Source organism: Atta colombica, unplaced genomic scaffold, assembly GCF_001594045.1.
Source record: "Atta colombica isolate Treedump-2 unplaced genomic scaffold, Acol1.0 scaffold92, whole genome shotgun sequence".
Lineage (NCBI taxonomy): Eukaryota > Metazoa > Arthropoda > Insecta > Hymenoptera > Formicidae > Atta > Atta colombica.
Genome location: NW_017259586.1, coordinates 122,904 through 136,286, shown reverse-complemented (window position 1 = coordinate 136,286; position 13,383 = coordinate 122,904). Strand labels below are relative to the sequence as shown.

The following is a 13,383-nucleotide window of genomic DNA, read 5'->3' as shown; positions in this document are numbered from 1 at the left end:
TGTGTGTGTGTGTGTGTGTGTGTGTGTGTGTGTGTGTGTGTGTGTGTGTGTGTGTGTACTTACATATACTTATATATAATTCAATACTCCGCAAACACAGAAGATAATTGACGTAGAAAACGACCGAAAGTAGATGCGTGCAATGGAACTGGCGACTGACTGGCACCGAAGGAGCAAAATTCCCACCTTTTATTAACTGTTCGGTTTTACAAATCGGAGGCATCCGTAATCATTCTATCCTGTGATGATTCATTAAATTCCGTAAACAATAATGGAGTAATTAGATGCTTCCGATTTGCAAAATCGAGCACAGATGTTGTACACTTTTTCCAAATTTACGCAAATTCCAAATTTCCGAAATAAAGCAATTACGGTATCAAAAACGTATTGCCGATTACTAGTAATAAGCTCTTTTGCTGACACATAGAAATCTTATAAACAAATATTATTGATATTTCTTTATATGTATGTCTCTTTATTCCATGTTTATAAAAGATGTTATTTTCAAGGAAATTGTTAAAAGAAATTGGTATGATAGTAAATATATTATTTGCTGACGACCAAGATGTATATACATCGATTAGCATCGATGTATTTTTTCATAATCAAGAACAATTTTTTTTAAGTTATTAGTTTAATTTCTTTAGTACTTTTAAAGAAACTTTAAATTTTATCTATAAATAAAAATTATAATATATAAGGACTGTCCAAGAAAAAAACCTTCCTACATAAAAACTCACATATCCTCCAAACCACTTAAAAAAAAAACAATTTTTTAATTTAGTAGGCTTTGCAATGAATGTAAGAAACGATTGATACAGTTAGTTTCGTAATCGCTTTGTTCTCAGTTGCAAAATGGCAAGTGAAATAGAAACACGCAAATCCATAATCAAAATTTTTCAAGAACACCCGGAGTGGAGTTTCATCAAAATCGCGCGGGAGGCGGGAGTTTGCAGGAAAACGGTGTCAATAATCATTAGGCGTTTCAAGGAAGACTTGACTATTAACCGTAAAGAAGGATCTGGAAGGAAAAAGAGTTTTCAGAGTTCAAAAACAGCGAAGAAAGAGGGCATCCGAGGAAGTGACCGAGACCACCATAAAAAGTATGATGGAGGGGATCTCCAGAAAAAATTAAAAATTTTTGTCAAAAGTAGTTTTTAAGAATTTTTTAAAAAATAGTTTTAATTGTAATTAATAGACGTTTCTAAAATAGGTTTGCTTTTGAAAATCGATCAAGTGGTTTAGAGGATATATGAGTTTTTGTGTGAGAAGGTTTTTTCTTGGACAGTCCTTAATTAATAGATAATATAATTTATTTAAGTTTGAAATATAACACGCAAAAAAATATTTTCCTGCTTCAACTAGAATTATAGCTATTTTTTGTATCTGATAGAAAATTATGTATCATACATGTAAAATTTATAGCACTAATCTAAATTCTATCACTTTCATCTATATGATTAGATGCATATCTACTAGCAGTATTTACTAGAAATTTATCTATTTTAGCTATTTTTCGCTATAATTAGATAATTTTATTTAGATAATTTTCGCTATAACTGCAAAATTACTTTAAATGAATAATATATTTTATTTAATTTTCTGATTATTATACTTTTGTTGCAAAATTGATTGATAAAATACTAAAAATTATATAATTATTAATATAATTAAAAATTTATTCGATTCTTTGCGATTCTAAACTTCAATTAGCGATAATGCGTTTATAAATATGAGTTATATTTATACTAAACTAGAATTAAATCTATAATATGCTTAATCTCTTTTTAGGACATTTTTAAATTCTATTAAGAATTCATTCAATTATTCTCGTCGAGTCACACTGATCATTGGTTTTAGAAAATAGACTTACTCTGCATCAATTCACGTTTTAAAATCCTCCTTGAAAATATTAACAATTTAATATTTTCAATTAACAATTTAATATAAAAAAAAACAATAGCATTATTAAGAATTTTCTATATTTCATTATTTTATCAACATTAACCATTGACTTCCTGATAATTGGAATCACAACTTGAATCGGTACTTGAACGTACAGGCTACGGTTAAAAAATAAGAACTCATATTCTTCTAAATTAACTATTCGTCTATCTGAAGCTCAGACAACATTATATGTTTGACAAAAATACGAGTCGGCGGTCGATCGCCATATACTTGAAAGAAATTTCTCTTCATTTGCTGACTGCGATGATAGAATAATAATTGCTTCTTATTAAAAGTCGTTTATGTACGCGCAAATAATGCAAAACGTAAAATTATCTCGGAAAGTAATTGTGGACACTTAGACTTAGAAAGCCCATCATTTCGTCGAAGAAGGAATTGAATATTCCGCAATTTATGTAATACATTCTCATCATTTCTCCATTCTTCGGAACGATTCTCTCGGAATGCAAATATGAGGTTAATGCGAAGCCGGAAGTTACGTAATATCTTTCAAGTTCACTGATAAAGTTTATCTTAGGATCGACTTGATTGCATCATTAATAATGGCAAACTGGAAGAATTACCATACAAAGAAAATGTCGATTTCTACTGACCACATGTAGTTAATAATTCCTTTCTGTTTAAAATTAAATAGAAACTCTGCGTTTTAGGCAGAAACGACTATCAATATTAAATCAATATTAAGTGTTTAAATATGTATGTATATATTTTATAAATAATTGCAATATAATCTGCAAATTGTAACAATATTGTGTTTGTACACACAAATGTAATGCTCAAGTGAAAAAGCATTACTGACCACATACGTACATATGAGTTCAATTAAAATTAAAATTCTGTTATAATTAACTTCTTGCAGAAAAATTTTTAACTTGTTCTTAGTTTTAGCAAAGTTGTGAAACAATTGCCGACACGCAATATCGCTTTTTTGACATTTGATGTTTATCTATTATGACGTGTATCAAAGTTTTATCGTATGATTTCCAATATCAATTTTAAGGTTTAAAGTAATAAGTTTATATTCTAAATTAATTTTTAAGATACTATTTTTATTTTGAGAATATAAATAAGCTTGTGATAATTGTATGTATGAGTATGAAACGTGTGAGTTTCAATACATTTTATATGATTAGTTATAACTGCGAGCGTTAAGCGAAATTACCAGTAATTTTTAAGTTTAACATTGAGAATGATCCAATAGGGGTCAAAACGTCTGTTGTATATTAAACATAATGGTCTAATTGTTTATTAAAAATTTTTTTCTCACATAAAGATCTAGAGTGGTTCGTAGCTCTTTATTATATTATTTTTTTTTTTTTTAATAATTGTGGTTTTTTGCTGCAACATAATTAAATGTAAATTTTAATTATTATCGATGTTTCTATTGGGTCCTATAAAAATGATGCGAATCTTAGAGGTTTTAACGAAAAATATTGCAGAACGTTATTTTTCGTTAAAAATCTTTGTGGTAATCATTTTAAGTAAGAAAAACCGAAAATAAGATATTCGAAGCGGAGAAGATATACTCGCAGTAAACATTCGCGAGAGCAGGATCAACGCAAGAATATTACTAGGAGAGTATTCATGAAAAGAAACTTCTGAATCTGATAATATTTCAATTTCAAAATTTTTGTGAATTCAAGCTATTTGGACTTCGTAGGAAGTTCAAATAGATCTGAAGAATTCAGATTCTGTAAAAATAACGGGAAGGAAATACTTCACCACATATTCAACTAATCACATCATAGTGTCTCTTTTCATTTAAATAATTTTTCCATTTTGTAAATTGTTTTAATCATTTTAAATTTGTTCTATATTAAACTTATAATAGATTAATTATCGATATAATGACTAAAATATGAGTAAGAAATAAAAGATTATACCAAAAACGAAATAGAATCCACATTATCATCTTTTTCTCTATTAATCAGAGAAATATGTAAGATTTTACTTATTCTTAAAAGTCCTTTGCAAATTTAAAGTTGATTTTTTATATCAAAAATTTGAACTTCATCCATTTTGATTAATTTTTTTATCTTTATATAGGAATAATGTTTTATATCTTATAATTTATGCTAACTAAACTCTTCTAATGAAAGAAAGATGGTAATTATCGGAGATTAAGTCCTATATACCTTATCAATATAAATCCGTTCCTCTCTTGCCCGGAAATCTACCACCGATGTCGATCAACTGCACCTTGTCGCACCCGATTGCCTTGGAAACAGTAACTAATTGTTTGCACAATGCGATCCCTCTGGCATAAGCTTCGAACTCCTCGCATGGACTATCGACATGGAAGCTAAATTCAGACCGAGAGCTTTCATGAGCTGTATCAAATGCACGGTTTCCTCGTCCGGCTTCGGTGCTGAATTTTTCTCCTAATATTATAATACCGGCGTGAATTTCGAGTCGCAGCGTATATGTACGACGCACGGAAATATTCGATAAATTTCTAAATATATGGAATCAGTGTATTATATTTTACTTACTTAGCTTCAAGGAAGATTCCTTGATCTTGAATAGCTCACTTTCATCATCAATCGTCATTTATTCGACGCCTACTTTCTTAGCATATTCTATGTGAGACAAATATTTGATCGGATGCGTGAAAATAATCCAATCACTTTACACTCCGTATTGCATTATTTGTTTTATTTCTTGCTATTAGAGGAAAGATTCGCAATTATTTTTAAATATTTATATCAAATAACTAAAGAAATATTTAAGGATTTATTGCGGATGCACAATCGAAACAGACATTTAAAGCTGCCAGAATTTTAATTACCGTTGAATCTGAATTAGCTTTAATTGCTAAGATAGAAAATAAAGTTAATAGTATTAAGAATTTACATTATTGAAAATGTAAAAATGAAGTATTTAAATACCAAAGTGTGGGATAACTCTGGGTAGTTTGACAAGCCATTCCTCATGTTTTTTTATAACCACCAATATAAAAGGCATTTTCTTGGTATTCTGTTTTCTTAATCAGATTTTATAATATTCATATTATCCATTATATCAACAATTTTTATTTTGTCAAAGGAAAATGTGCCATATGAAAACATATATCACAAAATTTTGAATTATATATATGAACTTTCTGAAAATATTTAAGAATTTATTGCTTATTTTTTTATAGAGAATGCAAATTATATTTAAATCATTCATAAATCAGCAAGAAAGAAGTAATAATTTTATAGAATTTTGGACATCTTAAAATGAGACTTTTGAGACTATACTCAAATAAATTTTTCTTCGTAAAATAACCTTGAAAACAATTAAAATATTAGAAAATATATTAGTACTTAAGAAACATTCTGTATATACATACACATATGCATGACTATCTCATTATTTTCACAAAGACATATATTTTACAGTTCATTTTATATTTTCTTACGTTGTTTTAATTTAATAACGTTTCAATTTAGTAAGAAAAGATAGAAAAAAATATAAATTTTTTAATACATTTTATATTATCTAATATAATTTGTTTGTAAGTGATTAAGTCAACAAAAAAAAAATAATAATATAAAAAAGAGTAAAAATAATAATATAATATAAAAAGATAATAATATAAAAAAATCATTGTTTAGACTGAGAATATCCTAAATGAAAAATCAGTTTACGATTGCATTTATTTATTTGATATGACAAATCACCGTGTAATGCGGAAGAAATTTGGAACATATCGATTTATAAAAGCCGAAACGTTCGATTTATAAAAATCATATCGATTTATAAAAACCAAAAATTAGAAATACATATAATATATATATTGCTTGCAAAAAGTTAATATAATATATAGAAATTGAACAATACGATAGAAAATGCAGAAAAAAATAAAAAAATAGTAGAAAAAAAAGGAAAGAAAAAACGTCACGATTATAATTGCAAGTATTTAAAAAAACAAATAAAGAGTTGAAAAAAATATTCACAGCTTCAGTGGAATCAGTAATGTATAATAATAATAAATGATGATAATTAATGAAAATAAACACGTAAATTATAAGCGGATAAAATATAAAGAAGAGTAGACTTATTGATAATTTCAATTTGCAACGTTCTGACTTGGATGGAATTATCAAAAATAATTGTATATCAAATATATGCAGAAAATTCAAAACCAACTCAACTTCATATTGCGAACAAAATCTTCTTATATATATTGCATTCGCACTTAGGTCTAAGTAGGAATGCAGGCTGTAAGAAGATTTTCTAATTATACGAAGAGTATACGACTAATGGAATTCTACTAACGTACTTAAAACGGATAAATAAATAAATTTTACAGCCTGTTTTACGATTCTTATATATCTATTTTACGTTTCCTACTCTTTCAAAGCACTTGTTCTATCTGCAATTACAGTAATTAGCATTTTCTTTCATGTCTTGGCTTGTGCATAATTATAATTTGTTTTTGAGATAATACTTCGAAGTAATTTACTCGGATGCACGTCATTTGTCTATATAAATGTTTGTAATTATAAGTCTGTTTTCTGTAGCTGAACTAGTACTACTTTTGAAGCTTAAAGTGAGATAAGTATATGTTTGATATTTGGCGAGAACGAGAAAGAAAATTCTAATACGGTCTAATGCAGCCATAAAAAAGACCTCATGAATATTACAACATCGCGGTAGAAGATAAACGCAATATCAGATATAGTTAAAGTACATATCTTACATTTTGAATGTAACCAATGTAACGAATAACATTAACTCGAGAAATCATTATTGTTGATTAATTTATTTAAATTCATTCACAAGAATCTGATGTAAATTCATGTACAGTACATCACGCTTTTTCTCTGCTTCATGAATAATAGTATTTTTCACGTATTTTTCACGTGATCAGATTTGCGGTTTGTATAATTAAGCTAAAACAACGTGAGATTAAACAACAGAATACTTACTGTTTCAGAGAAGAAATAAGAAATCTTGAATTCCCTCGACGAATTGATATCTAGAAATATCATTTACTTACAATTCTATTAAACTCCTTTTCCTTATTCTCCACATCGAAGTTCCTGTATCTGCCTTCGAAATAATCATTGCTGACGCAAATAATGGCGGAGCTCTTCAAGCCATTTTCTTAGATACAGGGGAAAGGGTTGTGAAGTGGTGTCTTATCTGCAGTGACCCAATTTTTTTTTAATTTCCACTTTGTCCTCGGAAGTAGCAGAGAATCAACAGCGCTATTTTACGTCAGAAGGACAAGCTAATTACGAGTCTAAAGTCTAAAGAGGAATATAACGCGAGATAATAAGAGAAGATCTTTCAAAACGTCAAGCTATTGCGACGTTTTTCGTTTAAGAAAACTTTGTTGCCGGTTATGACACGCGACGAAGAAAAAATTGTTCTGTCCATAAGAGATAAGAAAATTCTCGCTCGTAAGAAACAACTATATAATTAATGTCATTCATGTGCTGTGAAAGATAACAAATTATATGTAACTGATTCTTTGCCGAGCTTCTGGATAATTCGATCTATTCGTGATGCTTGATTATTAAATTAAAAAATTTCTAAATTAAAAATTTCTTACACTTAATAAGCAACGTCATAGTTCTTTACTAATATATCCATACTGGATATTAATAGAAAAAGAATAAAGGGCGGAAAAGCAAGAGAGAACTAAAAATTACGTAAAATAGTATAATCATGCGACTACCTGAAATTTCTTATTTCAAGCGTACTTTTCTTTTTGCTCTCGCAACTATGGAAATTAGAATGCCGTTTCTCTATCATCATTATAAAACTTTTCCGTGCTCTTGCAGTTTGTTCAATAATAATCTTGTTCTCTTAAACTTTGTTATCGAGTTTTACAATAAAATACGCTGCGCACACGTATAGTTCTGACAATAGAACATATTTTCACTTCCGCAGGTCATCCCATTATATTCGTATATGACCGTTATTTTCATAAAGGATGAATGACGCGGGAGATTCCTGAACTTATGCCGCATTCGCGTATTTACCAGCTAACTGGTCAGCCGACTCGCTTTAAAATGACACTTAGTCTGAGGCTAGTCGTTCTTTGCAGTGGTTTCTAAGGGAAGAAAACGAGGGGCCAAAATAACCATTCTCTACTGAAATAGTTTCGAGGAAAAACGGAAGAATATGAGTATGTACGAAACTATCGACATGTAATTGGAAAGAAAAGTTGGTTGTAAAATTAGAATTTGAAAAAACTACAAAATCAAAAATAAAAAGCAGATTCTAATTTATAAATTAAAAACTATAATAATTTTAACTAAATACACGGAAAGAACGATTTTGCTTAACTAACAGATCTAAGAATATTTTTGGATCATCAAGATAATTATGTTAGACGCTTAAACTCCTTGCTAGAATGTTAAAATGTTTTTTGCAGCATTAATTGTCACATTTCATTGTTAACATTTAAGCATTCTACAAAATTATTTTTAGATCTGTATCCGACTAAATTTTAAACACTTCAGTAAACCTGTTTTTTTCGTATAACTTACACATCAGTATTATAATATTAAATGTAACATTAAAATTTAAACTATACATTACATAAGTACATTAAATAATAAGAAATACAAATAGCGGAGATTATTTTTCATTGTTTTCATTGAATAAATGCAGAGAAATAAAATAAAAAACTGTAATAAACTGTATTAAACTATAACTTAACTGTAATAACTAAACTATAACTAAACTATAACTTAACTGTAATAAATGGCCAATATAGTAACAAAAACAAAGACATTTTTTACGAACTAATAAACTCATGTAGTTGATCTGCTTTTTGCGAAATTTCACATCCTGTTCACATTTCAAAGAAAAAATATCAGATAGAAGATAGCAATTGAAAAATTTACTGCTCGTCAATAGGCGGAAATCCATTCGACAAACAATCTAGTCGCGCGCTGCTTCGGAGTATATATGTTTATCATTGAAATGTATAAAATATATATAACATATAGAATGTATAAAACATATAACTAGGTCGGTCTGTGCGATACAGAAAGTGGATCGCAATCCACATAATGTAGACCGAGAATTAGACCCAAAGAAGAAGTCGACGCACGTTTGGAAACACCAGGCCAGCGGAGTGGCGGATTTCCTGCACTCGGACGTGTACAGGTGATGTCGTTTTGAACTCCCATCTCTTTCTCCTCGGTAAGAATGGCCCATGGAATTTGAATTTTACAATGGCACTCAGTTGACTCGCACACTTTCCGAGCAGCTTAAAAAGCACATGAAAAGAAAAAGATCGGTCTGAATTTTAGCTGTTAATCCTGGATTTTGTCTGAAATAAAATAAATCTTCTTTTTTGAAATAAAATAAATCTTTTTTTTCCTTACGTGAGACTGCAACGATATTTTTCATCTTTGAAAAATTATGAGAAGGTACATATGTACACGAAAAGATTGGATTTGCTGTATTATCTAAAAAAATTTAGCTAAATATCTGAAAAAAATTTTGTTGTACTATTAAAATAATTATCAGGACGCAACCTGATTGTTAGAAAAAATTTTATGCAGAAGCGCTCATTATACTCGAGTGTTCTAATTATTTTGATGACCTAACAAAATTATTTTTAGCAAAGCGGAAATAAAATTTCTATTTCTAGCAAAATTTTTAGATATTTCAAAAAAATCGTTTTTTCCGCGCATTTTTTTTTCCATGTGAATTCGAGTGAAAGAACAATATTCGTTAATACTTGAACAAAATGTTTGTTGATGGACACTCGTTTCGAAAGATTTGTTTGCAGATCAAAATTTTCGTCTCCCTCACGGATTCCTCACGCATTAATCAACGTCACGCACGCGTCTGATAACATTTGTCGTAGACACGACGCTATGAAACCGCTTCTTTGATATCCGTTAGTATGTCACGCGTAATATCCGGACGGACGGCCCGATGATGGATTTGACGCTCTCGCAGATTGCCGCATCGCGCCGAACAATGTTCGTGTATTTTTTATATGACGAAAAACATTGCAATATATATTACATCGTGCCGTACCTCCCCGTCGACCGCTATACCGCTCGCGATATGTAAAATTGCACGCGTTGTTGGCAGCTGTCGCCATCGGCCAGCCATCTCGCTGTCCTGTGTTTTTGACGCGACGATTCGACCGATTCGCCCGGCATGATAGTCACCGATTGATTATTTATCGATCCGCTGTCGTGAGTATCAATTCATACGGGAATACTTGGCACATTTATTCTCTATGTTCGAAAAATCCGAAACGCGCTCTGCGCGCCAGGAATCGCGCACGTTTATCTCTCGACCTGGCTCACCTGGCACGGCACGAAGATTCCGATATACCAAATTTAACAGTTGACCGTTAAAACGCTGTATGTCGCGCTAGCGATCCCCTTAAACACAACGAAAAGCACAGGAAATAGGAACGAGGAATAACAGATTTCAATCTATCAGAAACCGTACTATTCTAGTGTAGGTTTGTGATAAATTAAAATCTCTTATTCCCTGTTTTCCTACTGCCTGTGCTTTTAGTTATGTTCAAGGGGATGCTAGTACGACTGCCGGACTTGATCGATGTATTTAATAACACTGATTGACACAAGTATTTTTCTATCTTTGTTACTTTGTGAATGTCAAAAAAGATCAAATGATTGTGTCGACTTACATTGTCGTTCTGTTTCAGTTGAACACATCTCCTTATCTAACATATTGCAGCATCATCTCTTGCAAGATCCAACACCTACTGCCAGACACAATTACTCTTTTGTTTACCATCCTGAATCTTCACTAATTGTAAACATACATATACGCACGTTTCAAGTTAATATATTTTTTTCTAGTCTTTCAATCTTAGGTCTACAAACTCAATATTGTTCGTTCAAGTAATCCGCTGGATTATGAACTATAAAACTTATATCAATTAAGTAAACTTTAATCTTCGTTATATTAACTGACAGTTATATTAACTAAAAATAAGTGAATTTTATCATTTTTTATCGATTTTCTTGTAAAATCGACCCCGGATTTTATATTTTCTGTAAAAACATTCTATAATTCATAAATTTTAGTAACTTAGCGCTGTAACTCGTAGTAGTCCGAATCTACAATAGGTGTTTTAAATCTTAAACCATAAGAAACTGACCAATTACAGTCAAATGTGAGGAGAATAATTGATTGTGATACATCCATTTCTTATGGCTTAAGACATAAAGTCTCTTGTAGATCCGGGCCAACTGCCGTCGTGCTAGCATATCCCTTACTTTACGGAAGACTTTACGGGAAAATATAAAATAAAGTTCTAAGGAAAAGAAGAAAAGCACAGGTTTCAGAATAGAGAATACAGTTATGGACTGGAAATCGGTAACGACCGAGAGGATTGATACTTTTAAGTTTCACGAACAACACATCGGGGCGCACGTGTGCGTGTGAGCGACTATTGTTGTCGAAGAAAGTTCGACGATAAATCAGAGGAACAGTCGTGTAGCGTCGTTAATAGCGGCGCCAGTGCAGTTTCGCCAGCTGCCGATCACGTTTCGGGAAACGTCGAGAGACGTAATCGCAGTTCCGCGTAAGTTCGCGGTAGTATTTCTGTGCTCCCTGGGTGCGCGGCACCCGCGAAATAATGAAGATCCCTTTTGCGAAAACGCACCACGTCGCCTGCATGAATATCCCACCTCCCGGGTGGGTCCCCGTCATTAAAAAGGCTTATGTACTTCCAGCTTAAGGAACAAGCTAACAAGGGCAGAACTTCGTACTGCACAAACGGAACTTCCGTTGCGAACCTCTCCTGTAATACGTTTTACGTTTCGGGGTATAAAACTCCTGGCTGTTAAGCCGAGTTCAGAACTTGTCGAGATGCTGGCTGGGAGTCGAGAATAGTACACGTGATCGGGGTGTGCGACGGACACCGTTCACGTTTCAGCGACAGCTTGGCAGCCACTGCATGCTTGCGCAACCTTAGTTACCGCTAAATTAACCGCTTCTACCTATCTCTTCACGGTTCGTATCGCGTTTCTCATCTTGTTAACCTTGCGTCGCACTTTCTCCGAAAAAAGGCAATGAACTTAATTCTCTCACGTTCAAAAATTAAATTTATACTGCACCTAGAGCACGTATATATAACATCTTCGTACTATCTTCACTTTATTATTTCTTTCATGAAGAACTTCGATCCAAATTGGATTCATTAAATCCAATTTAATTTCTTTACAAAATATCTGCAGGATTCTAAAGATTAATAAGAAGGGATAAAACAAACTTAACAATTATTTGTCTGTGCTTGAGAAAAACTCCGAAATAAAGAAAAGAAATAAAGATACTCTCTGATTTTTTTAATTTCTTTACAAAACATCTGAAAATATTCTAAAAATTAATAACAGTGTTAAAACAAAATTAGACTTATTAGCAATTTAATTATTATTTTTCTGTTTTCAAGAAACTTCCGAAATAAAAAGAAGTAAAAATACCTGACAGCCAGGTTTAATTCTCCTCCTAATTATTCAAAATCAGCGTAACACACGTCTAGCGGTCGATCGAGGAATCCCTAAACGGCGTGAGCGGCATGCTACGATATATTCGCGGGCTAATTCAACATTGTTCCTGCCGTAAATCGCGTGACTCCCGACGACTTCTTGGATCAGCGTAATAGGTATGTCGCTCACGTACACTCCGAATGCACAACACCGGTCGGGCTGTCGGGAATGTCGAGGGAAAGGAGGGGAGGGGAAGGAGCGACGAGGTGGAGCACAATAATCGACGCCGCTTCGAACACGAAGCCGTCCGGGATAACATCGATCCGAGATTACGCTCGCCGAGAGTGCGAACGTTCCCTCCTTTAATCACGCGACAGCGCAGAGTAGCGACAACCTCTGTAAAATCCTTTTAGCATGACGACGATGGGAAACTATCATCTGATTGTACATACATATATCTCACACACGTGATATCGCCCGATAAATTAAGAGCGTACCCCCTGTACGTAACGCAACATCTCCCAATTGTTCGCTACCATATTTACAATCAAATATTTGATTGGAGGCACCACCGAACGAACACGCAAACACCGCTGCGCACCGACCGAGAATTAAAATAGAGAAAGCGTGCACACGATACTTGTAACTTCAGACTCAGCTCGGATCAAGTTATATCGGATCGACCGGGGTTGAATTTTCCATTTGTTTTACCACTTTTTCCTCTCTTTTTTTTTATTTAGCGTATCAATTGCGCATTTTTCGAGCTTGTCATATTCAATATCATTCCCCTCGCGTATATCGCTCTCCTTCGTAAAAAAAATATTATTTTTTAGTTTCATTTTTCAGTTTTGTATGATGGTTTTGTATTACTCCATTATCCTAGATGAACTGTCATTATAAAATGTTCGCTAAAATTTCGCTCTGAGAATGAACGATATTCGATTGCCTTGTTGCCTGAGGCGCACATATTAACTTTTACGCA

General features: G+C 32.2%; 2 pseudogenes; both read right to left on the bottom strand.

Moving 5' to 3' along the window:
* Positions 1–4,107: 4,107 nt before the first annotated feature.
* Positions 4,108–5,036, bottom strand: LOC108693522 (annotated as a pseudogene).
* Positions 5,037–8,853: 3,817 nt separating this feature from the next.
* On the bottom strand, positions 8,854–10,637 carry LOC108693571 (annotated as a pseudogene).
* Positions 10,638–13,383: the final 2,746 nt, after the last annotated feature.